At 36.0% G+C, this 26,294-nt stretch overlaps 1 long non-coding RNA gene across 1 annotated transcript in view; it reads left to right on the top strand.

Annotated features, from left to right (window-relative positions):
- LOC139183630 (uncharacterized) overlaps positions 1-26,294 on the top strand; it is a 218,954-nt gene that overhangs the window by 5,430 nt on the left and 187,230 nt on the right. Inside the window, exon 2 of the long non-coding RNA XR_011567182.1 lies at positions 541-679. This is a non-coding gene — a long non-coding RNA (uncharacterized lncRNA). The remainder of the gene's footprint in view (positions 1-540; positions 680-26,294) is intronic.

Genomic DNA, 26,294 nt, shown 5'->3' with positions numbered 1-26,294 from the left:
GATTGTATGCAATGCTTACTAGCCATCTGCCAAAGCTTATTCTTCCTGCCATTAAGAGTATGTACAGGGAACGGGCCACACCGTTAGAGGGTGTGTGGGTGAGTTGCACAGAGCACTGGGGGTGCCCATGGGCAAGTTGGGAAGAATCACAGTTAAGCCTTCTCCAGTGGCTCTTGGATGGGCTTCCTGATGGTGCACAAGAAGCATTTAACAATTTCTGGATCCACATCCCTTCAGTGCCCTCTGCCACTCTCCCAGCATCTTCCCTGCCCCAAGTAGTACAGCTCATGACTCAGTTCTCTGGATGAAGTGAAAAAGAAATGATCATCTTGGACTGCATCTCACTTGCCTGGGGAATCTTGAGTACTCATTCTCATGCTTTCACTTTCCCCAAGTGAGAAATCATGGTCCAGGGTGGTCTCCTTTAGCACTAATGTGTGCTGCCTTGGGGGAGGGGTTGTGCAGGTAAAGTCAAACTGTCCTTCTTTCCCTTTCCAATGCATCCAAATTCATACGTATGTATTTTTTAACCTCCAACAGTTTGATGGAACTACTCAACTGGATTCCTGGACTTCTGCGAAGGCTCTCTCATCCATGGGTCTAACTGTTCTCTGGGGGGGCATGCTGAAGAGCAGGAGCCAGTTAACAAGGCATTGCAGGTTCTACCACCAGGACCAAGGTGTGTATGCATAGTACCTGAAGCACTTTACGATGGTTGATATGGACTGGGTCCCAGTGACACTGACGTTCTGAACAAAGAGAAAACCCAGCACATTCTGGATGTCCTGATTTGATTTGTGATTGGTTGAACTTTGAATCATAGGAGTATGATATTCTCATAACTGCTGAAATTAATATTCCATGGATCCTTAAAATCAAAAGAAAACCAAGTTCAGTGTTATTTTTCTGTATAGCAGTCCTATTAGTAATTACTTATAAATAGACTAGATTATCTAAAGTTAAAAGAAGGATACCTGATATTGCTTTTGTGTTTCTTGCCTTTATTACCCTTTGTGGTGCCATACGGACTTGAGTAAAATTGGTAAATATTTTCTATAGACTCCCACTGTCATTGATTCAATGATCTATTAATATTTACTCAGTGTTTATTACTTTTAGTGAGTTTTCAATAGAATATCATGTTTAATGTAATTCAAAATATTGAATATATTCTTTTTGACTTTTCAAAAAGAAATAGGTTTATTATCATTTTTTAAAGTTTTATTGGAGTATATTTAATTTACAATGTTGTGTTAGTTTCAGGTGTCCAGCAAAGTGATTCAGTTATATGTATACTCATTCTTTTTCAGATTCTTTTCTCATGCAGGTTATTGCAAAATATTGAGTTGAGTTCCTTGAGCTATACAGTTAGATCCTTGTCGGTTATCTATCTTATATATGTGCTAAGTCACTTCAATCTTGTCTGACTCTGCGATACTATGGATTGTAGCCCTCCAGGCTCTTCTGTGCATGGGATTTTCCAGGCAAGAATACAGGAGTTGGTTGCTATTTCCTTCTCCAATCTTATATATAGTAGTGTGTATATGTTAATCCCAGTCTCCTGATTTATCCCTCCTCGCCACATTTCCCCTTTGGTAACCATAAGTTTGTTTTCAATATCTGTAAGTCTGTTGAAGTTTTGTAAATAAGTTCATTTGTACCATTTTTTTTTTAAATTAGATTCCACAAATGAGTGAATTCATATGATGTTTGTTTTTCTCTGTTTGACTTACTTCGTATGATAATTTCCATGTCCATGCATGTTGCCGCAAATGGCATTATATCATTCTTTTTATAACTAATATTCCATTGTATATATGTACCACATCTTTATCCATTTCTCTCTTGATGGGGATTTAGTCTGCTTCCTTTTCTTGGCTATTGTAAATAGTGCTGCTATGAACATTGAGGTGCATGTAAAATTTTCAAATTATGGTTTTCTTCTGATATATACCCAGGAGTGGTATTGCTGGATTATATGATAGTCCTATTTTTAGTTTTTTAAGGAACCTCCATACTGTTCTCCGTAGTGGTTGTACCAATTTACATTCCCCCCAAGAGGGTAGAACAGTTCCCTTTCCATCACACCCTCTCCAATAAGCCCCTTTATTGTTTGTAGACTTTTTGATGACAGCCATTCTGACTGGTGTGAGGTGATAACTCATTGTAGTTTTGATTTTCATTTCTCTGATAAATTAGTGATGTCAAGCAGTTTTTTGTGTTCCTGTTGGCCATCTGTATGTCTTCTTTGGAGAAATGTCTACTTAGGTCTTCAGCCCATTTTTTTTTTAATGTTTTATTTTTTTGATACAGAACTGCATGAACTGTTTGTATATTTTAGAGATTAATCCCTTGTCAGATGTTTCATTTGAAGATATGTTTTCCTATTCTATGGATTGTCTTTTTTTTTTTTTTTTTTTATGGTTTCCTTTGCTGTGCAGAAGCTTGTAAGTTTAATTAGGTCCCATATGTTAATTTCTGGTATTATTTCCATTACTCTAAGAGGTAGGTAAAAAAAAAAGATGTTGCTGTGATTTATGTCAAAGAGTGCTCTGTGTTTTCCTCTGTGATTTTTATAGTGTCCAGCCATACTTTTAAGTCTTTGATTCATTTTGAGTTCATTTTTGTGTATAGTGTTAGAGAATGTTCTAATTTCATTCTTCTATATGTTGCTGTCCAGTTGTTCCAGCACCAGTTATTGAAGAGACTGTCTTTTCTCCACTGTGTATTCTTTCTTCTTTTGTCACAGATTAGGTGACCATAGGTGTGTGGGTTTATCTCTGGACTTTGTATCTTATTCCATTGATCTATATTTTTGTTGTTGTTTTTGCACCAGTATCATACTGTTTATTAAGGTAACTTTTTAGTATAGTCTGAAGTCAGGGAGCCCGGCTCCTCCAGTTCCATTTTTATTTCTCAAGATTGCTTTGGCTATTCGGGATCTTTTGTCTTTCCATACAAATTTTAAAAAAAAATGTTCTAGTCCTGTGAAAAATCCCATTGGTAATTTGATAGGGCTTGCATTGAGTCTGTATTGCTTTGGGTAGTCTAGCCATTTTCACAGTACGGAGTTACTGCTTTGTGCTGGATCCTAGTATCTGTGATTTTATGTGTGCCCTCCAGGAGTGGAGCCTCTGTTTCCCCCAGTCCTTGAACCTTCTGCACTCAAGCCCCACTGGCTTTCAAAATCTGGGTGTTCTTCCTCCTGATTCCAGACCCTCAGGTGAGCCTGATAGGGTTCAGAATTCTCACTCTTGTGGGAGAACTTCTACAATTTAATTGTTTTCCAGTTTGAGAGTCACCCACCTGGAGGGTGTAGGATTTGATTATGTTGTGACAGCACCTCTCCTACCGTCTCATTGTGACTCCTTCATTGTCTTTTGAATGTAAAGTATTCTTTTTTATAAATTCCAGTGATTGTGTGTGTGTGTGTGCGTGATGGTTGTTCAGCAGTTAGTTGTGATTTTGGTGTTTTCTTGAGGGAAGATGAGTTTGAGCTCAAGTCATTTTACTTCATCATCTTTTCTCGAATAGAGGGCCTGCTTTTAGTTTGGGTGCTTGCTGTCTCTTTTCGGTGTGTGCTGGCCATTATCCCCTTAATATGGGGTATGCAGTTACAGCAGCCCTTGTGCACTCTTGGGATGGTAGGGCAGCACTTGGCACCTGCTTATAGGTCTCCTAGGCTGCGGCTGCTGTCCATGCATTCCCAGTTTAGTGGGGGCAGTGCTTTTTGCCTGCTCGTGAATCTCATAGTTGCAGCCTATGTTCACCTCTGGAGCCCATAATGTGGTGGCAACTTTGGAGAAGATATTTAACTCTCTTGGGAAATAGAAAAAAAAATATTATGTTGATACCATAAACAGTGGTCCCCAACCTTTTTGGTGCCAGGGCTGACTTCATGGAAGAAAATTTTTCCATGGTTCAGTGGGAGGGATGGTTTCAGGATGATTTAACTGCATTGTATTTGTTGTACACTTTATTTCTATTATTTTTACATCAACTCCACTTCAGATCATCTGGCATTAGTTCCCAGAGGTTGGGGAGCCCTGCCATAACATACATTTCCCAAGTGCTTCTTCTAACCAAACAGTGAACTGTTCAAGTATATTCACTGCATGCCTCATTGCAAAGTTGACATATAATATTTAATTCATGAATGAGAGTGAGATATGTCACTTGGAATTCAGTGGTTTTCAAAGCAGTCTTCACAGAAGACTCAAAATCCTAAGGCCTCTGCATTAATCTTAATATGAAATGCAAATAACACATTTGAACAGTTGTTCTGCCTTAGGACAAAATATTTCTGACCTAATGCTAAAATAGGACTTCAGTATAAAGGCAAGAATGAAGGTTCTTAAATAAACACACAACAATAAATTTCATTGATTTTGCCTATGCTTTAAATATTTATATATACAATTAGGTTGTGATTCAAATGATTAAAATGTATTAGTTCATCTCGTTTCTGCATTTCAGTACATTATGGATACTCTTTGTGTCAACTAATGATTACTTTGCCTCTAGTTAATATGCTGTATTATTTTTGTTGTAAAGTATGTTAAACTGAGTTAATCATATATACATATATTTATATGAAAGTATAGGTATTTTTATAATTCATTAAAATGTTATTAAATTCTGATGTCAAGTAAGTTTGTTTTTCCATTAGTATATACGTCAGTTAGGATACTTATAGTGGTGACAACACTGAATCTCAGAGTAACTTAAAATCAGTTAATTTCTGTTCAAATTATTGCAGAAATTGCTCTTTTAGCTGACAAAGAGTAATAAAAGCTAACATCCTTCCTCAGCATCCATCTTAATTGCTTCAAATAACTGCTTAATTTATATGTCTCACTATGAGGTTATTATGAATACTCGGGCCAGTCGGTTTCAGGTTCATTTCTGTAGGTTGAGGTAAATTACCTATCAAATGAGTGAGTAGCTTATCTGAAACAAAAAAATGGTTTTCATTATAAGGAAAAAGGATAATGAATTTTCAGAGGTAATAACACTCAGTTTCCATAGCCTGATTCTATAGCCTTATCAACTTCAGCCTACCCTTCAGGGATTTGGCTTCAAACTATACGCATAACCTCTGACAGTCTTGGGAGCTTTGATCTTTTTCAGTCTACTGCTGCTTTCTATACGCAATAATATTTGAGGAAGTCTACCGTAGGTCCCAAGATTGAAAGTCCTTCAATTTCTCCAGTACAGAAAGATCTGAGTGTTTTATTGCCTTGATGAAAACCACCGAACCCTTCATTGCTCTTAGTATAAGTCTTATCATAACTCTTTCTTTTGGTTTATTTTCTTATTCTTATATCTTTCCAGATATATCTTTCAAAAACTCCACATCTAGAGCTCTGTTCTTCAGTAATATTGAATTTTTTAGTTAAAAGTACTATAGTCATATAACTCTATTTCATTTGACTTCTGAAAATGCTCATCCCTCTGTTAGGACCCATCTATGTGCTTCAGTGTCTTCACTAAGCTAACCTATATAGTCACTTGTATGATTTTATCATATATCATTTAATCTGAGAAATGCATTCCTCTGAAATAAAGCTGGCAGCCAATTGGTCAGCTTTTCCAGTTACATTATAAATTTGATCCTGTGCCTTTTTTCCCAACATTATATACATACTTTATAAAATAAAAATAAAACACATATTAGGGCCAAGATATTAAGATGCCCATGAATATGAACACACGCCCAAGTCTGAACTCTGTATACTAAAGTTTAGGGCAAAGGTCTTCATGTTATCATTAGCAAAAGTTATACTATGAAGGCAGTTTTCAAATTCTGGAAACTATGGAACTTTCCTATTTCTCATAGTTCTAGTCAGTGAAATGGTTGCTTTAACTTATAAAATTATGTATATGGATATATATTTTTCTAGGTATGCCAAAATGTAGTGTGACTTTAAACATTAAAGTGACAGAATCAAGATAAGTTCTCCTCCTTATTCTTACAATGCTTCACAATTTTATCTATGTCTGTGTGCTGTTTTTATATCTGCCACAATCCAATATAAGTTTGTTCCCACATGTTAATGTCAGTAACTGGATGGCCTCCTGATTTAGAGATAAGCAAATATGCTGACATTTCATGCACTCAGAAGTTAACAAATGTTCCTCAAATTATTGATAGAATCAGTTGTTCACTCTCCCTTGCAAAAATTTTAGAATAGTAAACTGATTCCTCAGCTATGCTCAGTGAAAATGTGTTAGTCACTCAGTTGTGTCTGACTCTTTGTGGCCCCACTGACTGTAGCCAGCCATGCTCCTCTGTCCATTGAATTTTCTAGGCCAGAATACTAGAGTGGGTAGCTGGTCCCTCCTCCAGGGGATCTTCCCAACCCAGGGATCGAACCCAGGTCTCCCACATTGCAGGCAGATTCTTCACTGCTGAGCCACAAGGGAAGCCCTTACCCACAGTCAAAACATAAAACATTGTTCATCTCCCCAGAAAGTTCCTGTGTGTCACTTTTCAGGCAGCCCTTCCCTAATCCCTGATTCAGACAACATCTGCTGTGACTATAGATTAGTTTTGCCTCCTCTAGAATTTTATATACATGATATATTAATTTCTGAAGGCATCTATAAAAAAAATAGCCACAAACTTGGTGGCTTAAAACAGCAGAGCATATTTAATTTATAGTTGCTCTGAGTAAATGGTTTTCTTAAATAGAAAATACAGAAGATAAATGTAGCAAAATATATATAAACACTGTATACTGAAAATACTAAACATTGGTATAAATAAATTAAAAAAATCTTATTTCCCTTTTATTTGGGGAATCCATCAGAAGGGTACACCTGAAGGGAGTATAACATAAAGCATGAGATTTCACCTACCATTTTTGGAGGAAGTGGGAATATATGGAAACATGAGAAAGAAGGTGGGTGGCCTTTAGGAGCAAAGACCAATCTTTTGAGCTAGCAGGGAAATGGGTCCTTACCACAAGTAAGGAAGGTAAGAAAATTAATCCTGCCAATTGAATCAATTTGGATCAGATTCCTCCCTAGAGACTCCTGAAATGAGCACAGACCTAATAGATATCATAAGCAAAAGCAGAGAGATTTATGGTATATTAGACATCTGAAGATGTTTAATGGAGAAGGCAGTGGCACCCCACTCCAGTACTCTTGCAACTCCAGTACTCTTGCCCTCCTCATGGGCAGAGGAGCCTGGTAGGCTGCAGTCCATGGGGTTGCTGAGAGTCCAACACGACTGAGTGACTTCACTTTCACTTTTCACTTTCCTGCATTGGAGAAGGAAATGGCAACCCATTCCAGTGTTCTTGCCTGGAGAATCCCAGGGATGGGGGAACCTGGTGGGCTGCCGTCTATGGGGTTGCACAGAGTCCAACACGACTGAAGTGACTTAGCAGTAGCAGCAGTATAAGAGACAAGAGTCAGAAGTTACAGTGTATTTACTTTCCCCTTTTATTCCATGGAAAGCCAGGGCTTATATTCCTGATGCTAGAGGGAAAAAAATAGGCATAGCAAATGTTGGCTGTTAAGTACCTTTCCTTCTGTTGCACTTTTTCTCATGCAAGTGAGTTGTTCCAAATTTATGTCAATAATGGACACTCTTTAGATACAAAAGAAACAGAAACAGTACTTGCCTGTGTAAACAAAAGGTTAAAATGAAATAGCAAAAGAAAAGGAAGCTGAACAAAATTAGCTTCTGGCTGATTTATTTGCATTCTAAAAGTGTTTTTTTTTTTCAAACGGCTTATAATTTAAATTATAGAACTTTTATTAAAAAGTTTTATATGCCTCATTTTATTGCTGTAGAATTTAGAAAAGAGTAATAAATGATGGCTTACCCAAAATTGCAGCTAGAGAGGAGAATACTATAATCTGTAATAGAACCTAGGACCCCTCTTCCTCTAAAAGTAAATATCTGTTTCCAATTTTAACAAAAATATAAATTACATTTCTGTACATTATATTTTGTTAGATAGTTGTATTTATAGTCAATGGTTAATCTGAAAATGTTACTTTAAATTGTATGTTAAAAATGCTGAACATTAATACAAAATATATTAAAACAATCTATTAATTGCAAAATAACAGCCATTAATTTCTCAACACTGTGTGATTCTTTTGCTTGCTTATTGAGCCTAGTATTTGACTATAGTGATAAAATGCATTATAAAAGTTATTACAGTAGTTAGTCATGATGCAGCCAGTTTGGAAACCAAACCAGGCGTAAATGCAGCAATAATCACAGAGTCCAGAGGACTAGTTTAATCTAAAATGAAAACTTTCTAATCATTCACATCTATTCCAAATTGAACTTACATGGTTAAAGAGTGTATCTAGAGAGTTTCTTTCATTAAAATTATCATTAACTTTAATTTTTAAAGATTATTCCTTTATATGACAAGAAGTATCTACTTAGAGACTTCTGTAAACCAATATTCAAATCGCTGTCAGGATTTATAATTGAAGTGTTTTAAATTTAATTATTGTAATTGCACTGCACTTGATGGTGTGAGTAGAGCTGACATGGGCTAATGTACATTTTGTGTCTGCTGATAGAGATCCCTATATGTCTCCAATGCTGCATAATGTCTTGCTTAAGCATAGTTCTTTGGGAAAGTGGACAGAAATATGAAAAGCAAATGGGATAAAGAGAATAGTTAAAAAAGAAAAGAAATGAGAATGAAAACTCTTTACAGAGGAAAAATGAAGCGAATGATTTCTAGACTTCAAAGTCTAATTGCTACCATAAGATTGCATAGGTTACAGTAGTCTAATGTGAATTATAAACAAATGGAAAGTATTGGTTTGAGCAGACTTACATAGTGTCAGTATTTATGATAAACTTGAGTTTAAAGAAGAACCCTCTAAACAGTGTTGTTGTTGTTTAGTCACTAAGTGGTGTCTGATTCTTTTGTGACCTTTTGGACCATAGTCCACCAGCTCCTCTGTCTGTGGGATTTCCCAGGCAAGAATACTGGAGTGGGTTGCCATTTCCTTCTTCTTGATGCTGCTGCTGCTAAGTCACTTCAGTCGTGTCTGACTCTGTGTGACCCCATAGACGGCAGCCCACTAGGCTCCCCCGTCCCTGGGATTCTCCAGGCAAGAACACTGGAGTGGGTTGCGATTTCCTTCTTCTTAGAGATGACTTAAATGATGCCCTCAAGCATAGCATAGCACTAAATTCTAGGTGAACATTAGTATTAAACATAATATAAAGATGTGCTTTATCAAGGCACTCCAAGTTTTGTATCAAACATCATAAATATTTTATAATTTGATAAACTTTGTATTATGTTATTTTGAATATGCCTATCCAAAAGTGAAGATATAGTTTAAAAATAAAATAGCTACAGATTTTAATGTTGGTTTCTAAAAACATTCCAGATATTTATGCGTGAAGTCCCTTCAGTCGTGTCCAACTCTTGCGACCCCATGGACTGTGGCCTGCCAGGCTCCTCTATCCATGGGATTCTCCAGGCAAGAATATTGGATGCCCCCATGCAAAGGCATGGTTGCCATGCCCTCCGCCAGGGGATCTTCCTAACCCAGAGATCAAACCTGTGTCTCCTGTGGCTCCTGCACTGCAGGCAGATTTTTTTTTTTTACTGCTGAGCCACTAGGGAAACCCAAGATATTTATAGCATGAGTTTTACCAAGACACTAATCAAATAATGAATACAATTTAGCATTATATAAGAGGTTTCCATTCTTTCACTATTATCACCGTATTTGGTGGAGAAGGCAGCATAATGTAATAGTTCGTGGGACTTGGCATCAGTGAGATCTCTATTGGTATCTCATTTCTGTGGTTTATTGACTTTTTGAACTTGATGTTACTTATACTCTTGGGAAACCTGTCTCCTCAAATGCAAACCTTGGTTAATAAAGACTGGGTTACATAGAGGATTAAATATGTGAAGGAAATGGTATGTGAAATGGTGTCTATCTTCTTTCCTTTTACTTTTTTCATCGGGATAAGGAGCCCTTGTATATCTGAGAAAGGATGTACCCTGTTAATTTATGTGGCCCTTAAAACAATTTTTATAATTATATGCCTTGAGAGAACAAAGGGAATATTAGGAATAATAAGTCAGAGCATTCACTTAATGGCTAAATGAAAATTACCCTTTCCCCACCCAACATTGGAATACTTGAATAAAAAGGATTCAACTGAGGACTATGAGTATTCTGGACCTCACTGAATCCTCTTAACTGAGTGTGGGAGGACCAAGTGACCAGAAACTGCTTATTAATCAAACTGCTGAACTCTCAAACTCTGAAGTAGGTGGCCCATGGGAAAAAAGCTAAAAGGTGATCTAAGATAGATGCAAGAAAACAAAATTTGAAATGACTAGCTATGTTGATTCTGTTTCTTCTGACTCCTGATATCAAGCTCAGATAGTTAACATTTGTTTGGAACAAACATCCTCAAATATTTATTTTCAAATTAATCATTTGTGAGAACTTGTCAAATATTGTGAAACAACTGCTGAAGTGCTGAATAAAAACCATAATTAATCAGGCAAGTATGTAAATATTTATAAAGGTTCTGACATAAGTACAAGTTTATGTTTGGGGACCATTGTCTAGAATAGAGAATGACTTTGCCAAGAAACAAATTTGTAACTTGTAACCGACTGAATAATATATTGCAAGTAATTGACCCCTCACGTCTTAGGACGAGTCTTCACATGAATAATGAAACTTCTCAGGAATCCATTAGTTGATATACTCATACTCATTAATTTATATACTTTTACAAATGTTATTATAGTATATGGGGAATGGGATTGTTAGCATAATAAATTTTGAAAAGACATTGAAGATGATAGGTTGTTCAGCTCATTGATCCTGCACAAGAGGAAAAAATTTAGAAGCCTCACCAGGAAGGTATGATTTGCTTCAGTGGAATGTATTTACAGAAGGCTGAAGAATGTATTTGTATAAGACAGAAAAAAATATAGCCTAACTAAACCTGTTTGAAAACATTTGACTGCAAAAGAATAGTTTCATATCTATTCTATATTAAATTTGCAAAAAAAAAGAGAGCTTAGAATAAAGTATATGTTTAAAAACCTTAATGTATTTAATTTCCATTTAAGAAACAAAGATATTGCTACTCCTAATTTGGGTCATAAAACAATCTTGAAAAATATTGGAAAAAATTATTCTTCAACTAATTGTGAGTTCTATGACTCTCTTATTGGTGATCAAATTTTAGGGTAGGAAGGTCTACTTTTTAAATTAATATTTAATAATATGGAGCCGAAATGAATTAAAAACTAATAGTATCATTGCTGTGTCAAATGGGTTCCATGGTTAATTAATTATTGGTTTTCCCCTTCTTTATGTAAAACAAATATGTAAAATAGGTAAGAGTCCAGCTTTTGTTGGTGTTAAAGTGAAAGTCACCCAGTTGTGTCTGACTCTGCGACCCCATGGACTATATACTCCTTGGAAATTTCCAGGCCAGAATATTGGAGTGGGTAGCCTTTCCCTTCTCCAGGGGATCTTCCCAACCCAGGGATCGAACCCAGGTCTCCCACATTGCAGGCAGATTCTTTACCAGCTGAGTCACAAGGGAAGCCTTGGTTGGTGTAACTCAAGAGTTATTGTTGTTCAGTAGCTAAGTTGTGTCTGACTCTGCAACCACATGGACTGCAGGACTCCAGGCTTCCTTGTCCTTCACTATCTCCTGGAGTTTTCTGGAATTGGTTTAAACTCATGTCCATTGAGTCAGTGATGCCATCGATCCATTTCATGCTCTGTCCCCCACTTCTGTTCCTGCCTACAATCTTTCCCAGAATCAGAGTCTTTTCCAGTGAGTTGGCTCTTTGCATCAGGGGACCAAAGTATTGGAACTTCAGCATCAGTCCTTCCGATAGAAGGATTCAGGAGTTAGGGAACATAAACAAGTGCCTACTCGCTTACCCCTCTCTGTTAGAGGGATGAGAATAGTTTGAAATCTACCCAGCTTGTATTAAAAGAGTACATTAAATACAAATACACATTCTTGGTATTTGAGAACAATAGAAACAACTGTTTTAATATTGAGCAGAGACTTAGGAATTCTAGGATGAATGTGTGTTTAAGTGCTCATATGTGTTTGTAATGTGATACTTATATATTTGTAAATTTTGGTAGAACACCTGCAGCTTTATTATAGGATCATTTCACTTAACTAATAAGTAAATCTTCATACCATCTATGTTTCATCACAGGTTGCTTATTCGGTTATTCATTTCTTATTTGGTTCCCTGGGTTGTAAGTAAAAAATTATGAATAATAATATGTATTTCTTAGAATTACCTAGAAAAGCAAGATACTCTCCTTGCAAGATACAAAAATGAAATGGCAAAGCAAAGCTTCTTAACTAGAATCTAGAAGATTTTGATAAGTCTGCTTGTGACTCAGAAAGCTCATGCTCTATATAGAAATAGAGAAAATTTTCATAAAATATTCTAACCTGCATGTATAGTTGTTTACAGCTTAAAAGAATTTATGAGAGTTAAAAAGATAATGTGTATTATGAAGACGTGCACAGGAAATATGTGACTCTGATGCAAATATAATTTAGGAAGAAGCCAGAAGCCTGTTTAAAAAAAAAAAAGAAGAATCTATGTAGCCACAAGTGCTGCAGGTACCAGCACAGTATTTGAAGCAACCAAATCTGTGAGCAAAGATTGGTTCAAGAAATTTAAGAACCATTTTAATTTGCATAATGTGAAGTTAATAGAAAAGGAGGTATCAGTTGAATATGTAACTGAGAAAGTATTCCCTACTAAGGTAGAAATCTAACACACAGAGATGAGCCATAGGCAGAATAAATTTCAGTTAGAATTAAATCATTCAAAAATGGAAGAAAATCTGTTTCTAAATATATATTCATGATGTTTGTAGTGAGCACATAGTACACAGGATACAGCAGCAAGTTTTAGGTTTGACAGTTCAGCTCATAATTAATATAACTATGATAATCATTAAATTACAGAATATTATTTATTTTATAAGAAAATATTAATTCAATATAAAATCAACTAAATCAAATTAATATTTCCTGCCTTGCTTTTCAAAACAGTTTGTGTTTCTTATAATATTTTATGAGAGGCTTTGAATATATTAGTGATTTTCACAAATGTGAGTACCTGCAAAGGTCTTGTAAAATATTACTAATATTACTAATATTGCTGGTTATTCATATCTTTAAGATAATAAATAGAATACTTTTATTTTAAATTGATATTATTTTATGTAAATTTTCTGTATAACAAATATGACTTTCAAAAGGATAAAAGAAGTTTTCACTTTCCTAATTGTGTTATGTATATGGACTTTGCTTTACCTTTTTCCACTAAAGAACTTCACCAGTCTAATGATTATTTGAGTTATCTGGTTAAGTTTTTTTTTTTTTTCTCCCTGTGAAACATGGACACCTCTATACCTATTCTTGGTCTAAGGAGATTATTTCAACTTCTATATGCATCATCATAATTTAGGCCTATGCTGTAGTACCTATTATTCTGCCAAATATCAGTGGTTAGACAAAGCAAAAGTGTATTTCTTGCTCATTCTAATTGCAATACAGTTTCAAATATTTCTTAGCAAAATATGTCTTCCATGTGGAAGCTCAATGGAAGTTCAAATAATTTCCATTTTATGACTCCACTCTTTAGAGGTAAAGCCTTTGCAGGGGAGGAGTAAGAGAATAGAACTCTGTGATGACTTGTATTCTGTCTTACCCTAGGAAAAACACGTTTCTCCCACTCATTTTAATGATGAGAATTAATCACATGACCCTGTATAATTAAAATAAATATCATACTGCAGTCTCTTTTGTACAAGAAAAGGAAAAATAGATATAACAATGAAGACTAGCAATCTCTACCTCAAAAATTTAGCTGAAATTTAGTGTTTTTTGGCTTAAGAAAGTAAAATAAGTCAAATACTAGGGAAATGACATGAAGAACTAGATAAAATTACTGTTTATAGTATCATTTACTTTACTTACCATAGTTAATTTGACTTGAAAACAAATGAGAGGAAATATCCAATTTTAAAGAAAATATTGGATAGCATAGCCATTGCCTCCTAAATATAAAGTTTTTCCACATGACTTCCACTTCTAACCCATGCCTAGAACATCATTAGGAGACACAGTTTCTAAAAAGTCCAATTTACATATAGAAGAAAACATCCAAAACCAATGTAACCCACTCTGTAACCTTTTTTCTAAGTGGAGTAACAGGAATATTATCTGTGAGAGCAACAGAATTCTTGCAGTAGGAGACACAGATAGCACATGGTTCAAGGAGTAAGTTTGACACTGAGTGACAGAAAAATTGGAACATGGTAAATGCCTGTGGATCAGAACAATGACGATTAGTGAACCCAAAGGAAAGACTGGACCATATGTGCAGTCAAATGTAAAAATGTGAAAAAGATTTGAGAGGATGATAGAGGCCACTTTAAGAGGAGGCATTATTAGAAACTCAGTAATGAAGAGATAAACAGGGGGGAAGCAGTGACAAATATGGAACTTTCAGAAACACTAATATCATAGCATCAAAGAGATACTATATTTCCTTGCCTCCGATGCAAATACAGGAAAAAGTCAACAGTTAGTAAAGAAACTTCACTGTGCTATACAAATATGGTAAACTTGAATGAAGAATCTTGGCAAGCCATTCAAACCACTCAGCCTCATCTATATATGATTTGCTATAATTAATGTTTAAGAACAATAAAAGGTACTTTTAAAATACACAGGAAAAGTCACATTGCATTCACTTCAAATCTACTACAAGGAGAAAGTGACTGTCAAAACCTTTCAGTAGATGAAAACACACCAGCCACAGTTACAAAGCAGAAGAAAATTATAATACAACTCTATAAAATAAATAACACTAAATAAGCAGTGGCAAAAATGAAGGAACAATATGAATCAGAGTCAACAACTTAGAGTATAATTGATTCATAAATAAGCTTAAAAACAGGGAACATGAATTAATCTTAAACAATGTACTGAGCTAAAGAAGCCAGTTGCAAAAGACAACATGTTGTATGTTTCCATATATTGACATGTCCAGAATAGGCAAATTTTTAGAGATAGGAAGTAGACTAATGGTTATCTGGGGCCAAAGATGGATGGCAGGTAACTGTTAATGCACATTTTTTTGTGTGTGGAAGAGTAAAATGGTCTGAATGATGATTGAAGAATTCTATAAATATCCTAAAAACCATTGAATTATACACTTTACATTTTTGAATTTTTTAGTATATGGATTATTTCTTTTTAAAATTCTATAATGGTTAATATTACAGTATAATAATTTATTTACATGTCTGCCTTCCAAACTATATGTGAGTTCTTCAGCGTCAAGGACTATTTATAATTATTTCTGCATGTCCCAGAGTCTATTGCTCAGTGCTTGGCATATAGTCATTGTTGGCTAATGGGTGTGTTATCTCTTCAGGCTGTAAAGTACACACACACACAAATTTGAAATAAAATTGTCTAAGGAAAAAATCCAAAGAAAAGATAAAAACAAAGACTGATTTTAAAAATTATCAAGGGAGAATAATTTGAAAGTATATTAAGGGAACTTGAGGAAAGGAATAAAAGCAAAGAAGATAATTACATACAATAGGAGAGGAAAAACTTGAGAGATAGGCATAGTTTGAAACGTAGCGAGCAAAGACTCATCATAAGTATCATGAGAATATCTGTAAAGAAAATGCAAGAATAAAACTGAACTAATGTTTAGAATTATAATCAAGGAAATGTCTCTAGAATTCAAAGATAACTAAAATCAACATTTTAAAGGGATTCACTTTAGTTCCTGTTAAATTTTACTCGAAATGATGAATGTTGACATAAATGTATGTAACTAATAGATTAAAAGAAAAAGTAACCGAAATCTGTTAATCTTCCAGGTAAAATGACTAATCACTTACAAAGGAAAGAAAAGAAGGATGATATATGTAGTAACAAGCAAGCCAAGTGATAATGACATAGTAATGTCCATTAATGTCTTACTATTACTGTATTATTGTCAATTTCTCCTTTTATGTCTGTTAGTATTTGCTTTATATACAACATCCCTGTGTAGACTGTGTGTGTCCAGTGGTTTTGGCATGAGGGCTTCGTTTGGTAGGACACAAGCTAGGTCTTTCCTAAGGGTGTGCTGTCCATTATCCTCTTGATAGGAGATGTGGTTTTTGTTGAAGTATCTGATTTATGTACCAGGTGTGATACAAGACTTCCTTTTTGCTCCATGACTGACCCTGCCCTGTCATGGGTGCAATCTCCTTCCCAGTTGTTGGAAGCAAACCCCTGAGGGTCAGGTTCAGTCATGCTCCCTTGCCCTTGAGTGCATGTCCTGCCTCCAAGAAGGTAATTGTGGAAGCAAGTGAGGTCTCTGCCATCAGAGACGACTTTTGTGCTGCCTGTATAGGCACCTACAGTTTCATCCATAAGAAGCCCAAGGTCACATCCCTTTCTCTAGTTTGTTAATCCCAGATCCAGTGCAGGACTGCAGTGTGGAAGAGGCTGAACCTGAGGATCAGGGAATTGTGGCTTTAGGAATTGAGGTGGCTGCACTGCCACCAGAAATTTGGGCTGACTCTCTGGCAGTCTTTTCCCAGGATCACTTCAGTTCAGTTGTTCAGTCATGTCTGACTCTTTGCGACCCCATGAACTGCAGCACACCAGGCCTCCCTGTCCATCACCAACTCCCAGAGTCCACCCAAACCCGTGTCCATAGAGTCAGTGATGCTATCCAACCATCTAATCCTCTGTTGTCCCCATCTCCGCCTTCCCTCAATCTTTCCCAGTATCAAGGTCTTTTCCAATGAGTCAACTCTTTGCATCAGGTGGCCAAAGTATTGGAGTTTCAGCTTTAGCATCATTCCTTCCAATGAACACCCAGGACTGATCTCCTTTAGGATGGACTGTTTGGATCTCCTTGCAGTAAGGAACTCTCAAGAGTCTTCTCCAACACCACAGTTCAAAAGCATCAATTCTTAGGTGCTCAGCTTTCTTCACAGTCCAATTCTCACATCCATACATGACCACTGGAAAAACCATAGCCTTGACTAGACAGACCTTTGTTGGCAAAGTAATGTCTCTGCTTTTGAATATGCTATCTAGGTTGGTCATAACTTTCCTTCCAAGGAGTAAGTGTCTTTTAAATTCACGGCTACAGTCACTATCTGCAGTGATTTTGGAGCCCAGAAAAATAATGTCAGCCACTGTTTCCACTGTTTCCCCATCTATTTCCCATAAAGTGATGGGACCAGATGCCGTGATCTTAGTTTTCTGAATGTTGAGCTTTAAGCCTACTTTTTCACTGTCCCAGGATCTGTCTGCCCCAAATGTAGTGCTTATCTGCAAAGTGTAATGGCAAATCTGGAGTACTCTCACTGGGAGAGAAGTTGCTGCATATGCCCAAGTGTGCAGACAATGTCTACTATTGCCCTTCCTAGATCACACTATAGGTGTCCTGGGCTATCTCTGTGTAGCTAGGTTGAGTCCTCTCCCAGGATCTGTCTGCCCAATATTCAATACTTAACAGCCTTGCACTGCTGTGGTACCCCACTGTGTGCACTCTGACAGTGTGCACCATGACTACACCAGGATCACACTCAAGGCCTCCGTGGTCCTTCTCTGCATAGCTAGGCTAAATTATTTCTCAGGGCTTGGTGAGCCCAGATTTTGCACCAGGCTGTGTTGTATAGTGAGCAGGGCCAGTGTGTTTACTCCATTTGGATTGAGAGTTGCAGTGAGGTGGCAGTCACCATCACACAAGTCTTTCTCTGCCTTGATTGTTGGCAAGCTAGTATATACACACACCTCAAAAATAGGATCTAGGATCTAGGGTTCTCCTGTCCTTCTGTCTGTTCTTGCAGTTATCTTAATAGGTTAGGGGGCTTGTCACTTCCATGCAGGACCCTAGGACCAGGATGACAGATCATAATTTGACTAATTTGCTCCCCAGGATGGGAGTTCAGTCATGTGGATCTTCTCTTCCTTTCATATTTCTCCCAAAGATTTAGTTCCCAATAAAATGCCTCTTTCCCCCCATCTTACCCAGTTACATGGAGATCTTTTCTGCAGCTTTCTTTGTACAGAAATTCTTCTGCCAGTTTCCAATTAATTTTCCATGAGATTTTTTCCACTTGTACATGGATTTTGTTTGTTTGTGGGAGGATGTGAGCTCCATGTCCTCTTGCATCTTGATCAAAATCAAGAGACTCACTTTATATTTAAGCCACGCATAGGTTGAAGGTAAAAGAATGGGGAAAGATATTACATGCAAATAGTAACCAAATGAGATTAGGTGTAGCTATAATCAGGAAAAAAAAAAAAAAACTTTTAAGTAAAAAACTGTTTCCAGAGAGAAAAAAGGATACTGTATATAAATGATCAATTATATAAAAGGATCAGTCCATCAAGGAGATACAAAAGTTATATATATATATATATATATATATATATATATATATATATGTAGCAAATATCAGAAGTCCTAAATATATGAAGAAAACATTGACAGAATTGAAGAGAGAAGTGTACAGTTCTACAGTAATAGTAGTAATCTTCAGTATTCTAGTTTTAATCATAAAAAAACTGGACAAAAGATCAGTAAGGAAACAGAAGACTTGAATAACACTATGGAAAATTGGACATAATAGACATTTATAGAGCACTCCATGCAACCACAGAATGATACACAGTGTGCAAGATGGACCAAATATTAGGTCACTAAATGAATCTTAATGTATAAATGATTGAAATCAAAGTATCTTTTCTGATATCAGTGGAATAAAACTAGACGTGAACTGAAATGTGTGGGAAACTAGAAAAGTTACAAGTATGTATTAATAGAAATTAAAAATGCATAGTCTTAACCAGTGGATGAAAGAATAAATCACAAGAGAAATTTTTAAAAATCATGAGATAAATGAAAATAAAACATAGAAACTTCCAGGATGCAATGAAAACAGGTAAGGATATTGATAGCTGTAAATGCTTACATTAACAAAATCTCAACAACATAAATTTATACCTAGAATAACTGCAAAAGGGATAAACTAAACTAAATCCTTGAAAAGATAAGGAAATAATAAAAAACAGATTAATAAAAAATGAGAATAGAAAAATAAATGAAACTAAGATTTGATTCTACAAAATAATTAATGTAAATTTAAGAAAAAAGATGCAAATAAGTGAATTCATAAGTGAAAGGGGAAATTACTACTGATTTTGTAGAAATGAAAAGGACTAAAAAAGTGCTATAAATAATTGTATGCAAATAAAATATATAACCTAAAATGAAGCAGATTTTTAGAAAGAAGCAAGCTACCAAGGCTGGACCATAAAGAAATTGAAAATTTGAATAGGATTGCAACAAGTAAGAACATTAAATCAGTCATCAAAAATTTCCCAACAAAGAAAAGCCCAGTACCTGTTGCCTTCCCTGGTGAATTCTGCTATACACTTAAAGACTTAATACCAATTCTTTTCAGTCTTTCAGAGAATTGAAGAGGACATAACACTTCCAAAGTCATTAGTCTGATACCAAAGCCAGACAAAGATAATACAAGAAAGCAAAATTGTAGACCAGTACCTAATCTGCCTGCCAGTGTCGGAGACACAAGAGACGTGGGCTCGATCACAAAGATCCCCTGGAGGAGGAAATGGCAAACCACTCCAGTATTCTTGCCGGATGGGCTACAGTCCATGGGGTTGCAGAATCAGACATGACTGAGGATGCACCTCTGATGAATGTTGAAATAAAAATTATCAAGAAAATACCAGCAAAGAGAATTTAACAGCATGTTAAAATGATTATACAACATAGCCAAGTAGAATTTATTCCTGAAAAGGAATAATGTTTCAACATATGAAAAGTCAATCATGCAATGCATCACATTAATGGAAGGAAGGGGAAAACAATTCAGCTCAACTTATGTGGAAAAAGCATTTGCCAAGATTCAACACCTTTTAAGGATAAAAACATTCAGCACACTAGAGAAAAATAAGATAATTAAAATCATGTATGAAAAACTCAGTGTCATACTTGATGGTGAAAGATTGAAAGCTTTTCCTCAACAATAAGGAGAAAGACTCGGATACTGGCTATGACCATTTATAGTCAAAATGTGATTGAAAGTCCTAACCAGAGCAATGAAGTGAAAATAAAATGACATCCAAATTGAAAAGGAAGAAGTAAAATTATCTCTGTTCACAGATGTATTATATGTAGAAAAACCTAAAGATTCCATTCCCTCCACACAATACCTGCTAGGTCTAATAAATGAATTCAGCGAAGTTGCAAGAATAATTTGTAATTTTATACACTGTCAAAGAACAGTCACAAAAGGAAAATAAGTTTTATTTATAAGAGAATAAAAAATGAAATATTTAGGAATAAAATTAATGAAAGAGATGAAAGCCTTGTATACTGTAACAAAATTTGGGTGAAAGATTTAAAAAGGAATGAATAAATGGAAAGATATCACAGATTCATGACTTGGAAGACTTCATATATTTATGTCAGTACTAAAAGCAATTTAGAGATTTAATAATATATCTGTCAAAATCCCAATGATGTTTTTTACAGATGTAGAAAAATTCATTTTAACATTTACATGAAATCTCAGTGGACTCCAACTGACATAGAAATCTTGAAAAAATAATGAGAAAATCTCAGGCTTCCTGAATTCGAAATTTATCACAAAACTACAAAAATTAACAGGGTAGTATGACATAAATGCAGACATATGAAGCAATGGAGTGGAATGCAGAATACAGAAATAAACCTTTGCACATGTGACCAAATGATTTTTGGCAAGGGTGCCAATTCTTTTCAACAGGGAAAGGACACTTTGAAATTGTGTTGGAAAAACTGAATATTTACCTGCAAAATAATGAAGGTGGGTTCTTACCTTAAACCATCTATGGGAAAAAAAAAAAAAAAAACACAGATCAAAACCAAAAGGTAGAAGCTAAACTCTAAAACTCTTAGGAGAAAACATAAGGGGAAACCTTCATGACATTAGGTTTGGCAATAATTTATTGGATCTGACACTAAAGCATAGGCAACAATATTTTTTTTAAAAAAGATAAACTTCAAAATTGAAAACTTGTGCATCAAAGAGTGCTATCAAAAGACTGAATATCAACCAGGAAAACGAAAGTGTTTGCAAACCAAGTATCTGAAAAAGAATTAATATCCAGAGACTCCTACAACAATCAACATCAAAAAAAAAAAAAAAAATCTCAGACAACCCCTTTACAAAATGGGCAAAGGTCTTCAATAGACATATCTCCAAGAAAGTTATGTAAATGATTACTAAACACATGAAAGATGTTCAACATGTCTAGTAAAATGCAAACTGAAACCACAATGACACAACGCCTCACAACCAGTAAGATGGCTATTAATGAAAACAAAGAAATAAACAGAAAATAACAAGTGTTGATGGTGCTGCAGAGAAACCAGAACCCTCCTATATTGCTACTGGGAATGTGAAGTGGTACAGCTACTCTCTTTTGGCATTGTGAAAAATATGCCAGTCATAAAAGAATACTGTATGATATCACTTACATGAGGTACCTAGAGAACTTAGCTTCATAGAGACAGAAAGCAAATGATAGATTCCAGGGCTGGGGGTCTTATTGTTCAATGGTTATAGAATTTTAAGTTTAGGAAGATGACAGAAGCTTAGAGTTGGACTGTAGTGATTTTTAAATCACAAAACAATGTGAATATATTTCAGTTCAGTTAGTCGTTCAGTCATGTCCGACTCTATGCGACCCCATGGATTGCAGCACGCCAAGCCTCCCTGTCCATCACCAACTCCCGGAGTTCACTCAGACTCATGTCCATCGAGTCAGTGATGCCATTCAGCCGTCTTATCCTCTGTTTTCCCCTTCTCCTCCTGCCCCCAATGCCTCCCAGCATCAGAGTCTTTTCCAATGAGTCAACTCTTCACATCAGGTAGACAAAGTATTGGAGTTTCAGCTTTAGCATCAGTCCTTCCAAAGAATACCCAAAACTGATCACCTTTGGAATGGACTGGTTGGATCTCCTTGCAGTCCAAGGGACTCTCAAGAGTCTTCTCCAACACCACAGTTCAAAAGCATCAGTTCTTTGGTGCTCAGCTTTCTTCACAGTCCAATTCTCACATCCATACATGACTACTAGAAAAACCATAGCCTTGACTAGACGGACCTTTGTTGGCAAAGTAATGTCTCTGCTTTTGAATATGCTGTCTAGGTTGGTCATAACTTTCCTTCCAAAGAGTAAGTGTGACATTGTACAGGAGACAGGGATCAAGGCCTCCCCATGGAAAAGAAATGCAAAAAAGCGAAATGGCTGTCTGGGGAGGCCTTACAAATCACTGTGAAAAGAAGAGAAGTGAAAAGCAAAGGAGAAAAGGAAAGATATAAGCATCTGAATGCAGAGTTCTAAAGAATAGCAAGGAGAGATAAGAAAGCCTTCCTCAGTGATCGATGCAAAGAAATAGAGGAAAACAACAGAATGGAAAAGACTAGAGATCACTTCAAGAAAATTAGAGATACCAAGGGAACATTTCATGCAAAGATGGGCTCAATAAAGGACAGAAATGGTAGGGACCTAACAGAAGCAGAAAATATTAAGAAGAGGTGGCAAGAATACACAGAAGAATTGTACAAAAAAGATCTTCACAACCAAGATAATCATGATGGTGTGATCACCTAGAGCCAGACATCCTGGAATGTGAAGTCAAGTGGGCCTTAGAAAGCATCACTATGAACAAAGCTAGTGGAGGTGATGGAATTCCATTTGAGCTATTTCAGTTCCTGAAAGATGATGCTGGGAAAGTGCTGCACTCAATATGCCAGCAAATTTGGAAAACTCAGCAGTGGCCACAGGACTGGAAAAGGTCAGTTTCCATTCCAATCCTAAAGAAAGGCAATGCCAAAGAATGCTAAAACTACTACACAATTGCACTCATCTCACACGCTAGTAGAGTAATGCTCAAAATTCTCCAAGCCAGGCTTCAGCAATACTGTGAACTCAAAATTCTCCAAGCCAGGCTTCAGTGAACCGTGAACTTCCTGATGTTCAAGCTAGTTTTAGAAAAGGCAGAGGAACCAGAGATCAAATTGCCAACATCCGCTGGATCATGGAAAAAGCAAGAGAGTTCCAGAAAAACATCTATTTCTGCTTTATTGACTATACCAAAGCCTTTGACTGTGTGGATCACAATAAACTGTGGAAAATTCTGAAAGAGATGGGAATACCAGACCACCTGACTTGCTGCTTGAGAAACCTGTATGCAGGTCAGGAAGCAACAGTTAGAACTGGACATGGAACAACAGACTGGTTCCAAAGAGGAAAAGGAGTCCGTCAAGGCTGTATATTGTCACCCTGCTTATTTAACTTATATGCAGAGTACATCATGAGAAACGCTAGGCTTGAAGAAGCACAAGCTGGAATTAAGACTGCTGGGAGAAATCTCAATAACCTCAGATATGCAGATGACACCACCCTTATGGCAGAAAGTGAAGAGGAACTAAAAAGCCTCTTGATGAAAGTGAAAATAGAGAGTGAAAAAGTTGTCTTAAAACTTCAGAAAACTAAGATCATGGCATCTGGTCCATCACTTCATGGGAAATAATTGGGGAAACAGTGGAAACACTGTCAGACTTTATTTTTTTGGGCTCCAAAATCACTGTAGATGGTGATTGCAGCCATGAAATTAAAAGTCGCTTACTCCTTGGAAGGAAGGTGAATATATTTAAGACCATTGAAATATTTACTTGAAATAATTAAAGTAGCAAATTTTATGCTTTATTTATTTTACCAAAATTTAAAACAGAAAAGAATCTATTTTATAGATAGTTGAGCTGTAGTAAACAAATTTAGTAAAACTCACAGACTACTATTTCTAAAAAGCTTTTCTAAAAATTGAGTTATGCCAAGATTCATTGTATTAAAAAACTACCACTACATAAAAGGAAATACTTGGAAATGCACAGCAGTCACTGAATCATAGCAGTAATAAATCATTGCTGGACCCAGTGTGGAAAATCTCTCAGCCTTGGCATAACAGGATCCTAAATCTGTCTTGTGAGAGTAACTCAGTATACTCCAAAGCCTTCTACCATCCTATGGGACTGTTCCTTTTACATTATTATCCATATGTGTGTGTGTGTATGTATATATATATAAATATATATATATATGAAGTAACTTCTAGGGTATGTCTTTCTTTGGGGGTTTCCAAGCTTTTAGGGTTTATTTCTTACAGGTTCAAATTTGGAGGTTGAGTATTGATTTAGGATTAAAATAAGCAATTCATTTTTTAATTGGCTGTGATGTATTGACAAAAAAATTCCTCAAAGACACTGAGCTTCAGATCCATGTAATGTGCCAGGAACCACCTAACCATATTCAAAATTCTTTCCTAATGCTAATCTTAAATTCTTTATTCTCTCTCTCTCTAATGCCAAATACATTTGAAAATATCAAGGTTATCTCAAATAATAGGGCTATCCAACCAGTTTATCCTAAAGGAGATCCGTCCTGGGTGTTCATTGGAAGGACTGATGTTGAAGCTGAAACTCCAATATTTTGGCCACCTGATGCGAAGAGTTGACTTATTGGAAAAGACCCTGATGCTGAGAAAGATTGAGGGCAGGAGGAAACGGGGACGACAGAGGATAAGATTGTTGGATGGCATCACCGACTTGATGGACATGGGTTTGGGTGGACTCCGGGAGTTGGTGATGGACAGGGAGGCCTGGCGTGCTGCAGTTCATGGGGTCACAAAGAGTCGTACACGTCTGAGCGACTAAATCAACTGAACTGAAGTTAGAAAAACTCTTAATCTGAGCTTTGCACAAAGCTGTGTGATTTTGTTTCCCTGAGAGTCTGTTGCTCAAATCTGTTGCTTGAATATGACTGTTATAAAGCCAGAAACAGAATTTTCCAAACTTTTGAGAGTCTCTTAATAGTAGAACTCTTTGTTTTCTTTGATCTTATCTATTTCATAAAATATCTTCTGGAGGTAGAAAATAAAAGTAAATTCATACTATCATTTTAATTTTCACATTTCCTTGAACTGGAACTTGTGTCATGTGGTCAGTCTACTAAGTTAGGACACAAGGGCAACAGCTTTAAATGAGGTATTGCCACTGTCCAAGGAGTTGACAAGTTTCTGAGCCAAGATATAAATTTCTTAGACATATATCTGATTGCTAAGTCTTTTCCACATAGTTTATGATTATACTGTAAAAACATTTCACTTCAATTTACCATTTTTGTATTAATTAAGAAGGCACTATTGCTTTTTAACAGACAAAAGTGTGTGATGGCACAGTCATAACAGAAGTTTATTTTAAGCTCATATGAAGTTCATTTATGTCTTCAATCTATTGATTCTTCTCATCCAAGACATGATAAAACACCAAACGTATTCTGTTGTGATGGAAGATACCTATACTATCCTTACCATGTGTCTTTCAGAGTTACAGTACATATTTAATCTTAAAACAGTACAAAGAGAAGGAGAATAGAAAACAATTCAGGACCAGTTTTTATGGTTACAAGTGGCCACATATCTTGTGATCACATTCTGTTGATCCAAATTCTTCAAGCAACATGTTATTGTTACCTTGTGCTTAGCATTAGACCTGAGGTGGCTTGAAAGTTTTCTGTGTTCCTGTTCCACTTTCTGCTTTCAGTTGCTTCTGCACAGCTGTGCTTGTGCACAGAAATAGGTTCTCTTTCCGTGCTCTGTCCAACAGCAGTACACATTTCTCCTGGTGTGCCCTCATCTTGGTAAGGGTCTATATACCTAGGATATGGGAATAGATAGCACTGCATGTAAATATTGGATTAATGTTTTTTTCTCTCACTAGACTACATTGTTCACAAGGATATATTTTTAACATTATTTTCCTAATACTAATAGCACTATCAAAAACAAGCCCTCAAATAATTATTGAATCAATCAGTAAATGCCAAAGAGACAAAATAGGCAACATCAGTAAGATAACAGAAAAAGCATAAAATAACACAGCATTTTCATTTCAAACATACAAAGAAGTTTAGGCAATTATATTTGAAGGAGATGTTTGAAAAATTCAGTTCATACTCTTTGTTGTATACACGAAGAAATTAAGGACAGGAGAAATTAAATGACTCTTCTAAAGTCACAGAATTCATCAGTGGCTGAGCTTGGAGTAGAAACTAGGTCTGCTGACTCTAAATCCAATGCTCTCTTGACTTGGCTGCTCT

This window comes from Bos indicus, chromosome 6, assembly GCF_029378745.1.
Source record: "Bos indicus isolate NIAB-ARS_2022 breed Sahiwal x Tharparkar chromosome 6, NIAB-ARS_B.indTharparkar_mat_pri_1.0, whole genome shotgun sequence".
NCBI classification, from domain to species: domain Eukaryota; kingdom Metazoa; phylum Chordata; class Mammalia; order Artiodactyla; family Bovidae; genus Bos; species Bos indicus.
This window is presented reverse-complemented; position numbering and strand designations above follow the sequence as displayed.